The sequence below is a fragment of the Rousettus aegyptiacus genome, unplaced genomic scaffold, assembly GCF_014176215.1.
Source record: "Rousettus aegyptiacus isolate mRouAeg1 unplaced genomic scaffold, mRouAeg1.p scaffold_m13_p_7, whole genome shotgun sequence".
NCBI classification, from domain to species: domain Eukaryota; kingdom Metazoa; phylum Chordata; class Mammalia; order Chiroptera; family Pteropodidae; genus Rousettus; species Rousettus aegyptiacus.
The window spans coordinates 28299336-28317766 of record NW_023416310.1 but is presented as its reverse complement, the minus strand read 5'-3'; the positions used below and the strand labels follow the sequence as shown (position 1 = coordinate 28317766).

Genomic DNA, 18431 nt, shown 5'->3' with positions numbered 1-18431 from the left:
GAAAATATTTTGAATGGAATGATAATGAAAATATACAGCTTTGTTAATATTTAACAAAAATAAATTTTAAAATCAATGATCTAGGATACTAGATTTATTAGGATGACCATTTCATAAGTTATATAATTATTTGATCACTATGTTGTAAACCTAAAACTAATATAATATTGTATTCCAACTATAACTGAAAAAATATATTTAAAAAAATGATCTAAACTTTCACCTTAAAAGCTAGAAAAAGTGAAGCAAATTGAAGTCCAAAATAAAGAGGAAAGATGAAATTTAAATAAAGAGCTCAAATCATGAAACAGAAAACAGATAACCACAGAGAAAAATCAACAAAATCAAAAGTTGATTATTGGAAAGGACTGATAAACTTGATAACCCCTAGCTAGACGATTCAAATGAGGAAAAGGAGAAAATGTATCCATTATCAAGAATGAAAGAGGGACCGTCAATACAGATCCTACCAACATTAAAAGGAAATACTGTTTCATAAAATGTATAATTTACTTTCGAGCTGATAAATTTGACAAGTTAGATGAAATGGGCAGATTCCTGGAAAGACATAAATTACCAAAACAGGCATAAAAAGAAACAGAAGATCTGAACAGTCCTATATCTATTCTTTGAAAAATTGAATCCTAATTCAGAACCTTTTCCCAAAAAATCAAAAACAAAAACAAAAACACCAGGCCCAGCATTGAATTCTATCAAACATTTAAGGAAGAACATCAATTGTACATAAACTTTTCCATAAAAGAAAGGAAGAAAAAACACTGCTGGTAGAAGTGTAAAATGGTAAACACACCTTGGAATTTGTTCTGTCAGTTTCTTATGTTAAACATAAACCTATCTTACTACCCAGCAATTCCATTTCTAGGTTGTCACCCACAACAATATGTGTGTCACAAAAAGCCTTGTACAAGAATGTTCATAGCAGTGTATAGTCATGCTACCCTGAACAAGACAGATCCCGTCTGATCTGGGAAGCTAAGCAGGATTGGGCATGCTTAGTATGTGGATGGGAGACCAGCTAGGAAGACTGACTGCTATAGGCATAAAAAATAAAAAAAAAAAATAAGGGATTATAAAATGACAAGGTCCTTGCAATCTGTGAGGTCACCGAAGGGTTGCTTCACCTTAAAAAAAAATGTTCATAGTAGCTTTAGTCATAACATGAAAACTGGAAACCCTTTCTATAACAATAATAAATTATAGTATATCCATATAATTGAATACAAGTCAACAACTAAAAGGAACTAACTACATGTTACATGTAACATGGATGAATCCACATTTTAAAAAAGAGTTTCATATAAGTCTTAGCCCAGGAATATAATTTTACTCCAGAATTATAGAAGTACATAATAAGAAAAAAAATGTAAGAGATTTAGGTAGTTTACAAATTAATCAGTGCTATATACATCATAAACTATATATAACAGTTGTCATCTTCCTTAAGTGCTTAATCGCCATTTAAGTCTCACTACAATACTCCTCTGCTTATGTTCAATCTTCTATGCATGCGTTTCAAAAAGTTCCAAATCCAAATCTTAGTCTTCAATCATCTAACTATCCTAATTTCTCATTAATCCCAACTCAAACTGTGCATTTAAGATAAGGAATCCTGTTCACCAGTTCCTTTCTTTCTCTTCCTTAATGTTCTACTTCCTTGGTACTGTTTTTCCCATTCCTTTAATAGTGGTATTCTTACCTTTTGCTGCACAGACTTGTCTTTCTGAACCAAAAACTCATCTTTTCCACAAGTGCTAAACCAACCACCTCAGATTCTTTCCAAATTCTCTAAGCACTTGAAAATCTTGCTCCTAATAGATGTTTTTATTTTACTGAATTTGGATATCTCTTCTCAATGACTCACCAAATCCATCCCCTAGTTTAGAGAGAACCTTTGGAGGAGAATTGAAGGGTCTTTCTCTTGTGTTGTTTTTACTTTTCTCTTTTAAAGCGCATTTTATTTTCCAGAGCCTTAAATTCTAAAGGGTTGGAAGGGTAGGAGAGCAAGACAGGCAAAGAAATGATTGATCAGAGTTGCTCTGGACTAGATTTTAAAGGTGAAAAAAAAAAGCCTTTAGGCTTCAGTATCTATTCCTACTTCACAGCCCAAGGAATCAAAAAGTATTTCAAAAAGAGACTTTATGTGAAGAATAAGGAAATGTGTTTGTCTGTAAATTCCCTATATTGTACTGAACGGCCAGACAGGATGAAGTACACTGCCTCAAGGACACTAAAGTAGTTCTGGCTTTCTGGCAGCAAATATTTCTAAGTATTACTTGTAAGGCTAAGGAGTTGAGGTTTGACTGGAGGTGGGCAAAAGGTAAATATTAAAAAATGTCTAAAATACTGCCATTTGCAACAACATGGATGGATCTCGAGATAATTATGCTAAGTGAAGTAAGTCAGACAGAAAAATTTTTAAATCACATATCACTTATATGTGGGCTATAAACCTAAAAGCAACAAACGAACAGTACGAACAGAGACTCATGGACATGGACAATAAACTAATGGTTACCAGAGGGTAGGGGAAAGGGGATGGGGGTAGGTAGATGGGGTAAAAGGGGTCAAATATGTGGTGACAGAAAAAATTTAACTATGGGAGGTGAACACACAATGTAAATATATATATATGCCTTACTGGTAAAACGTACAACTGAAACTTACTGGATTTCGTTCACCAATATCACCATAAAAAAATAAATTAAAAAAATAATAATCTATGATTACTAAAAGAAATTTAAAAAATCTACACACCCAAACTAAGTGCCAGTATTGGCAGTTACTTTTTGTTCTGCATGCATTATTACTTAGGAATTACAGTCATTACTTGTCTAATTTCATAACTTTCAACTATAAACTTTACACTTTCCAAATCACATTTATAAACCTGACCATGCTCCTAAGCTAAACCCATATTTCCAACTAACATATAGGTCATGGTATTATACATATCTAAAAAGTACAACTACTTACCTGAAAGCAAACTCAGAATTCCCCCCTCTCTTATAAACTAATATACATTATTCTACTGCCAAGTCAGGAACCTTAGACTCATTCTCTATCACATCCAAACACTAACCAAGTCTGGAAGACTTAAAACTTCTAAATAGCTCTGCAATCTGCTCTTGTTTCTATCCCCACTACAACTTCTTAATTCGGACCATCATAATCTCTTTCCTAACCTAGGGCACAGATGTAAACGGCATCCTTGACTGTGACCTACCTACCAGAGGCCAGAGAGACGGCCTCATTTACTCACTACCTCCTTTACTCACCCTGCCATATGTATTACTTACTTGGTGAACAAATGTCTCCAATCTGTTCCTCCAGACTATTCTCTTTATTATTGCTATAATCAGTTTTCTAAAACACTGAACTATTTGTGTCACTTCCCTGCCTATAAAACAAAAATCTAAACTTTTAGTATAGCATACAAAATTATTCACAATTTGTTCCCATTTTACCTAGTCTGATTCCCTAATTTTCATTTGTACTCAACAGACCAAACTTCGCTTTTCTCCTTAAACACACTATGCCTTTTCATTTTTAATAATCTAGAATAAATAGTAACTCAGTCCAGCTTATTTTCTTTTTATGAGCACCCTTACACTATTTAAAGCTGTTAGCTAAACCTGTACAGCAGTAATGAGTGAAGAAATGATCACACAATACAGCCACTCTCTCTTAGCTTATTTATTAACATGGTCAGTCCAGACTAAATGGAAAAGTGAGTAAAATATTTCAACTACCTGCTGAGTTTCTTCCTTATAGTAAATTAATACTAAGTTTTCAGTTACAGACTTATTATTCTCCTTTTGATTGACAGGCAAAAAGAGACCTATAATTCAATTTTCTTCACATCCATTTCCTTTCATCTTTAACATGTCCCTTTCCCCACTTCTGCTGTTTCTCCTCTTACATTTTTCTCATCCTGCTATGTTTTCACAGTATCCTCTTTGTCCACCCTTCATAAGAACATCAGTATTTCTCTATCACTCTTATTGCTAGAACTCTTAAAAATTTACAGAGCACTGTCTATAGCCATGCCACCCTGAACAAGCCCAATCCCGTCTGATCTCCAAAGCTAAGCAAGGTTGGACATGGTTTGTATTTGGATGGGAGACCACTTAGGAAGACCAGGTGCCGTAGGTGTAAAAAATAAAAAATAAGGGATTGTAAGCTGACAAGGTCCTTGCAATCTGTGAGGTCAAACAAGGGTTGCCTTGCCTAAAAAAATAAATAAAAATAAATAAATAAAAATTTACCAGGCACTTTAACACAGGCTTACTTGGTTCTAACAACTGCATTTTTTGGGATTCCAAAATCAAGAAATATAAAATGTGTATGTGTAACATTACAAACAGCAGATACTGCCCTTATATGTAGTTCAAAAAGTTCAGTGATTCATCCAATATATTGCTATATTCCCTCTGCCTAGAACTCCGTAACCCCTCTTAACGAACCTGCTCATCTTAAGGCACAGTTCATGGCTTCTCCTCCTCAGAGCAGGAACAGTATGCACGTTTCATTGCTATCAGAATGTTTTCACATCACTATTTAACATCACTAAAAGAATCCAGATCTCTGGACTCCTATTCTGGTGTCTTTTCTACCAAACAATATATATTTTTTAACTGTTGCCTTTATTAATGACCATTAATGATCCAGCATTTTATAAAATCAACAGGAGAAACGTTTAATGGGCAGGCAGTGTTGATTTAGCAATCTCAAGAGTAAAACTGTACACCAAAATATCCCTAGTTCCCTAAAAATCAGGACTTTTTTTAAATCAAGAATTTAAGGAATGTCTAAATCCCTTGAAAATATCTAGATACTATCTCTTGTGGTAATGACATTCAAAGCGGCTACAGCAAGGGAATAAAATAACACTTCATAAACCCTAAATTAAACTATTACAAGTCTTAAAAGTTGCCTCTTAATATCCTGGGAAACATTTAGGATAAACAGTTAAAAGACTAGAGCCTTAGTCCCAATTCTACCACATATTCGTCTGCCTTGGGAAAGTCATTTCACCTCCCTGAGTCGAATTTCCTCTTTGCTAAAATTGGATAATGCCACCTACCTTTCAGAATTAAGAGAATTAAATAAAAGAATGACTGCAAATCACTTAGCTTGGAACATAATAGTCAAAAATGGTAACCCCTTTTATAATTATTTTTATGTACATCATCATTTTTGTTTTCAGAACCATGCCTAACCTGGTTCTTGGACTTTGTAACCCAGCAGCAACTACAACAAATACCTTCAAGGAAGTTATCTTCATGACTTCTGGATTCCCCTCCTGAGTCATAACTCAGGTCCTAAACATATAATTTGGAATATCTCCTAAATGCATTATCTTGTTCTCTGCCACATGAAAACTCATCAAAGAATGTTCCTGTAGCTTCTCCTTTCTGGCTTGGCTTTTAACTACCTGGAACAGCACACAGTCAGCTGCAAACCTGGCAACTTTTACTGCCAGTCTGTTTTTTAAATCAGTTATAAAAAATGTTAAATAAAAACTGGTCCCAACACCAATCACCTGAAATATAATGAGGTTAGACTATTGTTCCATGTTAATAAGAAAAGCAAAAAACTAAATAATTAGATAAATCAGCTCCCCTTTGGCTACATGCATATTTTAACCCTTAAGATACTTGGACTTCTCCCAATGCATTATATTTAATGTTTAGTAAGTTTACCATTTAGCTTTAGAATATATTTTAGCAGTTTTCCTAATACAAAAACATGCTCATCTATAGAATTCAGGATCTACGCAGGGAAAAAACTCCCACAGAATCCTGGTTTTTCTCAACATTTTTCTCTATTCTTAATTCTCTCTTCCTCTGGCTACCCACCATATATGCAGGCTCCATTCCATTATTCTATCTTTCATGTTCCATTTTAAATACACGTATCACTTAAGCAAGTGTTTATCCTTTTCAATTACTTAAAATACAGCATAACATATACTTGATGACCACCTCTAACTGAAGAATCTTGCTCAGAATAAAAAGACTGGATATTATTCCTGTTATAGTAGTCTTCAAATAAAATAAGGAAGCTATAATTTGAAGATAACTGCAGAGGAGATAAGCCTGTTTCAAAAATATTTTTTTTCAAAATTATCATCACTGCTTCCTCTTATTAGCTTTGATAAAATTTTTCTGTATATCTCATCAAAGTAAAGGTATATTTAATTTTGGTGTTAAACGGCATTTAAGTAAAATGCTTATGAGGTGTTAGAGAACCTGTGGAAATACATTTCCACTACATTGTATTTGGCAATAGTGTCATTATGGTCTCTCTTAAGTCATTCCTTAGAATTTTTCACCTACATATAGAATAAAGCCAGGCAACTAATTTTTAGTTAAACCTCTCAGATATAAATTTACCTAACATTACATGAATCAACAGTCTAACCAATTACCCTTCAAGATTACTTCCGCTCTAACCAGATTCAAAAGCCCTTCCTCTCCTTAAAAGTAAGATAGTTGGCTAACCTGGATGAAAAATTTATTAAGCTAGGTAAAGCAAATGATTCGTATTTTCCCTCTATTATTCTCTAATATCTACATTGAAGCTAAGTAGTTTGCATGGTCTATATCCTCAGTCCATATCTCTATGAATTTTAAATGGCAATTCACAATGCCATAATTATTTTTTGAATAAAGAATATTCCAACTTAAAGAAAAATTGAGCAATGGTTGAATTTTATAACACAGTATTTCTGATGTCTTTTGAAACTATATTTAACTAAATATCACATAATTAGATTATGTAATAGACCTAAAGAAAAGATCTGTATGACAAAGTTCTATAAAATTCCTAAAAGTATGTTGAATCCAAAAATGTACAATAAATTGTAATAATTCCATAATCTTTATTATAATAATCAAAAGAAGATTAGGAATCGGTCACTCTCAAACATTAAAATTTTTTATCAGTTAAAAAAAATAATATGACCCTGAAAACTTTTGATGGCTCCATATAATTCGCTTAGCCCAGTTAGCATTACTTCAGACTAAAGGAATGACCCATATATTTATCATCCGAAGTACCATCAAAAAAGTATCTGCCTGAGACCTAAAACAATAGAGCAGGAATCTACTACTGCCATTAATGAAGATGCTCTTGAGCTATAACTTGTTTCTGATTTTAATCTCTAACCAGTAAAATAAATTCATTTTAATGAAACTCTAAAAATAAGAGCAATTAAAAAATATTATGTGATATACATTTTAAAATAATTGCTATTAGCGGTGGCTCCATAGTGTAGTAGTTAGCACATCTGCTTTACATGCAAAAGGTCCTCGGGTCACACCCCAGATGGAGATGGAGCCCAGGACCATACCCCAGTATGCCAGGTCCCTCAGGGGCAAATGCCAGGAGCTTGTGGGAGGAGACGCCCCGCCCTCAGAGATCCAGTTCTTAAGGTGAAACAGCAACATCCACAAGTTAGGGGTGGAAGGGGTGGGGAGTGGGAATTAAAGAGAAGAGGATAAATAAATAAACAAATAAATAAATAAATAAAAACTGAAATTAATGTTTAAAAAGAGGCATAAAAAATAAGATCATGTGTGACAAGTGGTAAGAAATTACATGTTGTTACAGGAGGTAAGCATGTTGTGAGAAGGAAATACCACAAAGATGCCTGAGAATCAAAATAAATGGAAGAAGAGCTGCTATAAAAACAATAGAACGTCATAAAGCAGAACCAAAGAATATCCAGAAGAAATCTACATTGTCACCGTAAAAAACATTTGCTAAACCACATGTTCCCGATACTACTTATACCTGGGTTATAGCAAATTAAAAAGAACAAACTGTTACAAAATTGTTGTTGCACAAATTTTATCACTAAAACCTAACAGTTTAATGAATGAAGTCATCAAAATATTCACTTAATAGAAAGCAAGGTTTAAAGATCTTCTCATGGTTCCACAGGCAGAAAGGGGTCTCAATAAATAACAGACCTTAAAATTCCTGGTTTCCTCATCTAAGCTTACTCGGTAGGCCTCTAGAATTCACTGTATTTTCAGTAGAATACTAGCAAATTAATTATTAATATTTTGGCTCTGAATAATGAAACTACAAGGGTCTCCCAACATCATTCAGAAAAAGACACATCCAGTTTAATTTGATATGCCCACCTAATTAATGGACCAAGATGAACAAAGAGAGGAGGAAAAAAAATGAGAGCATCATTTGTACTACTGCCCCTAAGGCAGACTATTATTATATTATTAGATCATGTATTTACCTAGGATTTTTTTTTTTTTGTAGACTCACAGTGACTTCGTTAATAGCAAGGAGACAAATGGGCATAAAAGTGCCTGTATCTATATCTAAAGAATCATAAAAAATAATATCTAATATTTGTTGTATCCTTACTATGTGCTATACCCTATGAGGTACTACTCTCACTTTACAAATGAAGAAACCTAAGTACAAATGGTTAAATCACTTGCCAGAGATCACAACGTTATTATCTGGCTGAGATACAAACCCAGACTTTCTCTATTACAACTATGGTAGAAATTATGTTTTCACAATTATCATGTAATTATACTACTGCTCTTTTTAAAAGTATTGGAATGTATTTCAACATAACAAAACCACCACCACACTAACTGAAAATAATATTTTAAAGTATAATTTATCTTGCAAATATGACCCCTTTGAATTCTGAAAATCTTTAAGCAATTAAATTTTAGCATAAAAATTATAGAACACTAGCCTACACTAAGAAGTTCATCTAATATTTTAATCTATATGACAATGTCTTTTTCCAATGACAAATAGCAGCACTTCTACCAACAATGCAGCATATCATTTTCAACTTTTCAGTAAAAGCTCATCCAATGTTAAATTATTTCATGTATAAAATTAGTCAACTCAAACTTACACATCCTTAGAAGGGAACATTATAAATAATCCAAAAACCATATATATTTGGCACTATAATGCATTAGAAATAAATGCTGTGAACGTGATAAAACAGAAAAACCCTGGAGTAGAGTCCTCTAGAGACCTTCCATCAATCCTGGCTCTATCACTATCAATTTCATCCCTTCCACTGCTCTGGATCTTGGTTTCCAGATCTACAAAATAATCATCTCCATGGTCTACTCTTCCACTCTAGAACTGTGACTCATACACACAGGTATTTTTTCCAAGCTTCCCATTCTCATTCTGTTTAGGTATTACCACTACTTTGCAGGCATTAAGTAAGCATTGCTGTCCCTTAGGTCTACAAATGGAGAAAATAGTCCATCCTAAACAAAGGTGACAGGGGATAGCCTTTAAAACCACTGATATGCTATAGATAAGTCAGTCCCAAAGTGAGTAACTAGAAGCTATTATAATGTTAAAAGGTGTTAGGTTTCAATATTTTAGGCGACTTGTTTTGTGTGCCAGTACATTCTCTCTAAGGGCGAATAGAAAAATTCAAGGACAATAGGGAGAAAAAAATGTAATTATTCATTAATTATTCGAGAACTAAGAAGGTGCCAACTGAAAATATTAACACTTTTGCAGAAATGTTGTCTCTCACGAATTATATTAGAGAGCAAAAATTTCATCTATAAAATTTTCTCAAATATATTTAAGTACTCCCTAAAAAAGCTTTTAATTTGTAAATTTTGAGGAATTAGTAAGATACCATATATATGATTAAGGAAATATTTAAAATATTAAAGATTTAGCTGTCAATTTTTAGCTGCTGATTGTCAGTGAAGCGATGAACCTTCACTGGCTGTTAGGGAGGTGGATTTTGTGGACTGCCACTGCCTAATCCTGGTACACATTTTCTACGTTTCTAATCCGTTCCCATGAGTGTTATGCAAATACGAGATTATTAAAATTAAACTAAACATTTGATATTAATATTCCCAACTGTTAGAAAACTCAACCTGATTTTAGTATTGCTTTTTAGAGCTGCTAGCTTACCAACATCTTCCAAGTTCAACATTTAAGATACCTTAAAGCTTCTATAGAATTTGTGGTTCAATTTTGCATGACCTTGTAAAGAAACAATTAAAAGCAAGGTAAAAAAAAAAAGCATGTGAATTACTTATTAATCTTGTAGAATAAAACTCAGTAGCAAACTATAATAGTACAGTTCAGCCTAAACGTTAAATTGGGAAGAACTAAGCCACCGCTATAGATGGAGAAATCTGAAGATCTTCAGCAGACGGAGAGGCTGATACAAGAATTTCAAGGTGCAGCTATGAGGATTTCCAGCAAAACTGGAAAAACACATACATACACTTTAAAGGATAATTGAAAATGCTCAGCTGCGAGGCACCTTTTGGTTGGAATGCCAAAAGAAAATGTCAAAATCACCTTCTAACTCCGATCCCCCAGCCTTCAAAGTTCAGAACCAAGACAAAATGTGTAAACTGTTCCTTAGCATCCTTCTTTAAATGCGACTCTCTGTCCAGAAAGTCACTTCGCTTCAGCTACCTAAATGCCCAAATTCCACCATCCGAGAATCTTAGAACCCCAAGTAGTTGCAGAGCGGTCTTCCATCGCCCGCCTGCGCATCCCGTTCAACCTCGGGTTAAACCCCGGAGGTGCTCCAGCCACTTTCCCGATCCAAGAGCCTCAGTTCCCTCTTATCTCCCAGTGGACCGCTTGTCGTCGACCTTGAGGACCCCTGAATCGGAGCCATAGAGCCCCAAGTAAGTTGACCGGTGCCCCCTTTCCTGAGCTGCGCGCAACTGCCCCACGGTCTCGGGTGGCCTCCCTCCAACCCCCCGATCCAGCACCATCCGGATCACGAACGTCCTATCAGACCGGGGCGACCCCCTTCCCCTTAGGCACTCTATGTTCCTTCACAGGAAAAACCATTCCACAGAAATGCATCGAGAGCCTACTAAGCGCAAGCTCCCACTGTCAACTCTAATACCACCACGCGCGGCGCGGTCTGCACCGGGCTCGCAGTCCACCGCCCACCGTCCTCTTCCCAGCCAGAGGGCCGATGCTGCCTCCGCCCGGGTATGGAGGCGCCGGCCGGAGGCGGACTGCGCCGGGAGCGGGCACGGGGGACCAGAGAGGCGGCCGCTAACGGCGGCGCGGGGGCAGGGGAGCGGGCGACGGCCGGGCCGGGAGCGGGCCACTCACCGGTCCGGGCGCGCAAGGCGGCCTCATCCAGGGGCACCTGCGGCCAGGCAGGACGGGCCCGGACGGCGCAGTCACCGAGAGGGCGAGTCTGCCAGCCCGCCGGTCCCGTACCGTCCCCTCCGACTGCCCGAGCGAGCGCACTCTCGCTTCCTCCGAACGCAGCTCGGGGACCCCAGCTCCGCCAGATGCCCCGCCAGGCCCCCACCCCCTTCCCCAGCCACCTCCCCCTCTTCACCCTTTTCCCCTCCCCCCTCCCCCCAACCCCCACCAAATGGAAAATACCTCCCGGGGCGGGGGGCGATGGGGGCACGCCTCTCTGAAGGGCAGCCTACCGTGACCAATAGCAAGCGGAGCTCTGGAGAGGCGGGATTCCTAGTAGCCAATCCGAAGGCATGTAGGGGAAGGCCGAAGGAAGAAGGTAGGGAGCAAGAGGGGGACGGCCCGGGAGTCAAGGAGGTCCGGCCGCTCGGATGCGCGCAGTGCGCGGCTGCCATTTTGGAATCGGGCAGCTGCGACCGCGGCCGGGTTCGGCCCGAGGGGAAAGGGAGGAGCCAGTCAGGTGGGAGAGAGGCGGTCACGTGGACATGAGGGGCGGAGTAAAGCGGGCTGCCGCTCGAGGGGAGGGGTCGGCGGCGGCGAGTCACGGGGCTGAGGGTCATGTGGTCGGAGAAGGGCCTTCAGTGGGCTTGGTGGTGGGAGGTCAGAGGTGAGAGAAGGAGAAAGGCATTGTCTCTCGTTTCAACTGTTAGGGAAAAGGAAAGGAAAAATAATGAATGGGTGGCGTGAGTGCCAGGTCGGAAAATGTGAATGAGTCTCCTTAGCTGTATCCAGCATGGAGCCTCCTCCTTAAAACATTCCAAGATCTACTAGAAACCGGGCACTTCGTTTAATTCAAGTATTGCCATCTCAACTCCCAGCTGTCACAAACATGACTCATAGATCGGATGGAGGAGTATTTGTCTCCCACATTTTCCTGCACTTTATATGGAAGGGCCCTCAGCCTAGAAATGGCTGAAAGGGTAGAAGCACAGTTGAGGCATTGTGACGCTGCCAGGACTCTTACCATCTGGCCTTCCAGAAACCTGTCGTCCTTCACAAACTTAACGGACAGTTCTGTTAGGCATACCATGATTGTGTTCCAACGCGCCTCCAAATTTAACAAAAAACTTGCTTATGCGACCCTGTTAAGCTCTCTTTCTTATTACAATTTATGCTTCAAATACAGGCTAAATTATACTCCCTACTAATCCACTGAAAGTGCGCCTCTTAAGGTTACCAGTGATACTTGTGACCAAGTTCAAGGGTCTCTTTAGTTCTTATTTGATATCTGATGCAGTAGACTCTGAACTACATCCTTCTTGAAGCTTTTTCACCTCCCCAGTGCACCCCTTACCCCAGTTTCCCTGAAACCATAAACCCTAGGTTGTCTTTCTCTTCAGTTAGCCTAAATCTGTTCTCTGTTGGTTCTTTAAGAGAGCCCCAGGATCTGATCCTTGGTCCTCTCCTTAGCAGTACATAGTTTTCTGCTGTATACTTAGTGATCTAACTATTTTGATGGATGAGTGCACCTTAAATGAGGTCCCGATCTGCATATCTAAGTACTTTTGGACATTTCCATATCCAAATTGGAGCTCGAATACTTTCAGAAGTCTACAAAACCTGTGCCTTCTCTGTTCCTTACCTTCTTGGATAACATCACCATCCATTCATTTAGCCAAATCAGGAAACAGGAACCTGGGAGTAATCTTCCAGGCTACTCTTTCACTGCTGTGACACCTCCCTACCCCTTCTTACTTTGTCAAGTTGACTATATTCACTAAATGCCCTTTCCTCTTCATTTCTACAGCCACTGCCTCACCTGAGCCATTTATTCATTAGGCCAGTAGTTACTAAGCACTTTACTCTGTGCCAGGCATTCTTTTAGATGCTTAGATATAGTGATGAACAAAACTGACAAGGTTCCTAAGTAGGGTAAAACAAAGAGACCATGAGTAAATTAGGAAATAAACAAGATAACTCAGGGGGTGCTAAGTGCTATGAAGGCCAAAAACAAACTAAATGGAAACCTGAAAGAATCTCCTGAAGTTGTTGCCCAGCTCTTCACCTCATTCTTCCCCCAGTCCCCCCAACACCTTCTCATCCTCTCTTTTTGTTCTCAAAGAGATTAAGACTCCTTTCACTTGGAATCTTGATTTCATTCTTTTTCATCTGCTAGAACTTTCCCTTATGTTACAGCTGCCTGAATACAAATCCCCCAACTAGAAGATAAGCGACTTTGAGGGAGAGGATCATGCCTTATACATCTTTGTGTCTCCTCAGTGCCTTAGTTCAGAAAGGTACTCACCTTTGTGACTGTTAAATGAATTGGTGAATCCCCTGACACTTGAATCAGCTGCCACAAAAGCATCTCTGGCCCAAACCAGAATGGAAGGTCGGTGAACTCACCTATTAGAGTGTAGTGATAGTGACTGATGCCTCGTGGCAGGAAACGGTAATAATGAATGAGATCACGTGTGTTGGTCCCTTCCGGGCCTGGGATTCCATGATTTTGCACTCCATGCATGGCAGTAGTTGCTTCAGAAACATTATTTACTTGACAGTGCCAAGTACACATGGGCAATTTAAAAGTACTCTTTGTTTCTGGCGATGAGCTTCAGACCCAGAGCCCTCTGGGTGAAATGCCAGGATAGGCAATGCAGGAAAGTTTGCTGTTGTCACTTCACTTTGTATTTCCAGGCCCTTGGGTATTGCACCCCAACAGGGAGGGAGATGTTGCCAGTTCTGTCATAGTCATTGCACTTCAACCCAAGTGCTGGCAAAGGACAGTACGTAATTATGAAGTATTATTATGGTTTTTATCATTATTAGGCACCCAGCCGCCCAGCCCAGGAAACCACAGTAGTAAAACACTGAGAAGCCAAACTCCTCTCCCAGCTGGCATGAATCAATACCAGGTGTATCGACACATAGTCTTGCAGTTCAACTCATCGGAATGAGTGCTTCTCTCCCCTCTTTTCAGCAAAATAAAATTTTAAATGAACGGAAAAAGGAAATGTAAAGAAAGGCCGTTGACACTATCTTTAAATCAAGTTCCTTTTTTCCCCATCTCCCTAGAACGTTCTCTTCAATTTTCTTCTTGACCTGCCAGTCTTCTAAACATCATTCCCCAATGTCTCCTGAGGATGTATTAGGGTGGGAGTATAGAGCCCAGGTAAGAGTTCTTTCACTTTCAAAAAAACTTATGATACAGACTAAATAATTCATAAAATGTAGTCAGGCTTGCCTTTTATTAAGTGCCTATTCAGTGCCATACTCAGTATGTTTGCTTGTGCTATCTGACTTAATCCACATCACCCTGCAAGGTAGGTTTTATCATCCTCATTTTCTTCAAGGTCTCAAAGACAGTAAATGACAGAGCTGAGATTTCAGCATGATGATACAAATTTGATATTTGTATATTCATGGTAGATGTGTCCACACTAGTGGATGAATATAGGTATCAGAATTCACCTCCTTTTATCAAATTAAAAATGTTTTTTGGGTTGTTTTTTTGTTTTTGTTTTTGTTTTGTTTTGTTTTTGTACAAAGTAGATTTTAAGCTGAGCACTGAAAGGACGATTCAGAAGTGATGCTGAGGGAATGGTGCCAAACAAGGAAGCCAAATTGGCCATAAGCCTAAAATCAATCAATAAGGAAAGATTTCTTGTTCAGCAGTGAGTCATATTATATTCTTCAAGTACCTTTATTGTCTCAGCTCTTCCAAATGTGGAAGTCAACTTAGGTGTAACAAGTGTGGGCTAAGGATGGAGGAGGGTGGTTTGGGGAGAGAATACAATTTTGGATAGAGAACTCCCAAATGGCCCATAAACTGGCACATCTAGCACTGGCTTCTGAAACAAATGAAAGCATGGCAGTTTTCCGTGCTGCCGATCAGTTGTTTTTAACTGATATATGTAGAGCAATATCTCATTCTCTTTTTTCTAAAACACTTGATTAACAATTAAAAAAAAATTAGTTAGCACTTACTATGTTGTATGAAGTGGTTTACTTAGTTTTTAAAAGAGATTTAAGATTCAATAAAATGCACCAATTCTAAGTGTAGAGTTTGATCTGTTTTGAGAAATGTATACCCTTGTAACCACAATCATAATCATGAAAAAGAACATTTCCATCATCCCCCCCAAAATTTTCTTGTGCCCCTTTTGCAGTAAGAATTTTAATACAACTTGTATTCTGATGGCTCCCAAATCTAGCTCTCCGGCCTCAATCCTGCTTTCAAACTCTAAGCCCATCTTTTTAGCTACCTGCTTGACATATCTACTTGGATGTTACAAACGGGCTCCTCAAACCAAAAATGAATAAAAGATAAAACAAATGCTTTATCTCAGTTAACAGAAAACCCTCATCTCCTTTCTCCAATTCCCGCCTCAGACTATTTTTCTGTATTCTTCAATCTGCTTGAGAGAATCATCTACCAAGTTGTATAAGCTAGAAATGTTTAAAAATAACCTTTACTCCTCCCTCTTTTCCACCTCCACAAAAGTGATTCTAATTCACAGAAACATTTTGTAATCAGTCCTTTCCATTTTCATTATCCTTCCCCAGACGCTTAAATGCTCTTGCATGATCTCAAAAACCGCCTAACTTATTTCTTCATGCTCCAATTCCTCACTGTTTCAATCTTCTGCACTCAGTGACTGCCCATTTGCATACAAAATGGCACTGAAAATCTTTCACAGTATGGCCCCAACTTCTCCTTCTGGATGCCTTTGCTCCCTGCCACGTGGAGCATGCTATACATTTTCATCTTTCTCTCCTTCACATATCTGTCTGAAATGTGTCTCTTTCTCTACCTGAAAATTCCTGCCTATCTTTCAGAGCCCCATTTATATACTTTTTTTCAGTAAAACCTTCCCAGACCTCTCCAGATAAAAAGTCTTTCTCTTTGTTACACTTAACCTCCTGTAGTATGTTGCACATACATTTATCACACTGAATAGATACAGTAGTGAATAAAACAGGAAAGCTGAGTCAAAGAAATCTGGGTCTAACTTAAAAATCTCACTCATTACTTGCTGTGCCATCCAAGACAAGTCACATAACCTCTCTTAGTTTTAGTCATTTAATTTATAAAATCATAATAATAACAATTATAATAATACCCTACCTCATAGGACTCTTGTGGTGATCAAATGAAGTAATTATAAATGTGAACATGATTTGCATTATGTAGATATTAGATACTATGATTACAAAGTTGTATCTTTTGATAGATTTGACCTTCTTGAGTGAAAAACTAATGTCTGGTCATCTTTATATCCCTTGTACCTAACATGGTGCCTGGGTCTGTCTGTTACCTAGATTGGTTTATGACATTTTTTGTAGAATCATATTCTTGCAATTAACTCTCTTAGCCTATTTTCTAAAATGTTTCTTCAAAAGCTAAACATGACATCTTTATTTCTTTTTATAATTATTTGTTGCCTTTATAATTAGTTACATTAAAAAGTCTCTAAAGAAATAAATATGCTATACATGATTAATTTTAAATTCTTTCATTTATTCAACAAAAACTTTTTAGAGCCATTAATTGCTTACACTAGAGAACCTCCTCACTATTTGTGAATATGTGCAATAGTCTACATTCTAGGTAAAGCTTTAACTTAACTCCTTATGAATGAAAGGTAATAGTTGCCAGCATGGTCTCTCGTTTGTTATTTCTTTGTTATTTCTAGGTGCTGGTCATATGGAGACAAACAAGAGACTTCATAGAACTTACATTACAGTGGGGACAATAAGCACAAACCAACAAATAAAGATATTAATCTATATAGTTAAAGGTGCTACAAATAGGACAATGTTGAGTGTGGGGCTGATGTGACTAGAGTAGTCAGTATAGCCTTCCTGAGAGTGGCTTTTGAGCATCAATGATGAGAAGGAGGCAACCATAGAGAAAGAAGGGAAAGAGCCTTCCAGACAGGGGGAAGATCACAGACAGAGGCCTTGAGACAGGATCAGGCAAAGTAGATGTGAAGGACAAAAAAAGGCCGATGTCATGCAGAGGGAGTGAGGGGCAGTGGTAGGAGGTGAAGTCAAAGAAACAGACAGGAGCCAGATCATGTAGGGCTTGGAAGGTCAGAGTAAAGAGTTTCAATTGTATTCTAATTGTAATAAAAATCACTTAAGGGTTTTAAGCGGGAGTGTGATATGATATGTTGTTAAAAAGATTGCCCCAATTGCATATGGAGAATGCAATCTGGGGGCAGTGGGAGAGAGGAGCAGAAGGCAAACTAGTTATTTTCGTCCACACTTGATGATGTTGGTAGTCTAGATTAGGCTGGTGGTGCTAAAGATGGCAAAGAGTAATCGGTTTGAGGGTGTGTTTTACAGAGAGAACTGGAAGGTCTGATAAATTTAATGACAGTGAGTTAGGAAAAGACATTAAGATGACTGTTAGGACTATGGTCTAAGCAATAAGGTAGATGAAGTTTCAGTTTACTGAGTTTACACAGTGCCTGTAAAGGCTCTGCATTAAGCTCTATGCAAAGCTCAACGAATAGGACAACAGTCCTTGTCCTCAGAAAACTCACAGTCTAATGGGGAAGACTGCCTCCTACACTGGTAATTTCTGTAGGGTGTTTTAAGGGCAATGACAGAATTATACATAGGTTACAATGAGCATCAAGAAGGAGCCCCTAAGTCCAGTGCAGCTGAGTGAACCAAGAATCTCAGTCTCTTAGGAAAATAACTAGAGAACCTCCTCAGCATTTGTGAATTTGTGCAATAATCCACATTCTAGGAAGGTTTAATTTAACTTTTTATGAATAAAGTATAATAGTTGCCAGCAGGATCTCTGGTTTGTTATCCTTTTTAAGAGAAGTGGAAGGAAGGATATGGAAAAAGAACGAGGAGGATAAAGAGACTGGACAGAGGCAAGATATTTAGCTAACAGGAACAGGGGTTCGAGTGGTCTGGGCTTCTGCTGCTGCTGCCCCCTTCTCACACCCTACCAACAGGGTGCCTTCGGTTGAGATGGATTCAGATGTTTTGTTTAATTACAACTGTAATTTTAATAAAATTACCACACGATTCCTGAATGACTTCTCTCAAGCTTTTTTTCTTTTCGGTATTTAATTATTTATATTTGACCAGCTGATACATTCACATGTGAATATGTGCCTTTCAAAGATCAAGGCAAAAGAAAAAATTATATAGTGAAAAGTCTCTGCCCACCCTGATCCTTCCATCCAGTTCTCCATGCCCACCTGTACTCACAGGTAGAG

The 18431-nt window shown here is 38.1% G+C and overlaps 1 protein-coding gene across 6 annotated transcripts in view; it reads right to left on the bottom strand.

Annotated features, from left to right (window-relative positions):
- SOCS5 (suppressor of cytokine signaling 5) overlaps positions 1–11650 on the bottom strand; it is a 49875-nt gene extending 38225 nt beyond the window's left edge. For 2 of the 6 annotated variants that reach the window (XM_036224185.1, XM_016142192.2), the window contains exon 1: positions 11149–11360. The gene's annotated coding sequence lies outside the window, so the exon portion shown is untranslated. The other 4 variants (XM_016142195.2, XM_016142193.2, XM_016142197.2 and 1 more) reach the window with 4 other exon arrangements.
- Between the last annotated feature and the right edge of the window lie 6781 nt (positions 11651–18431).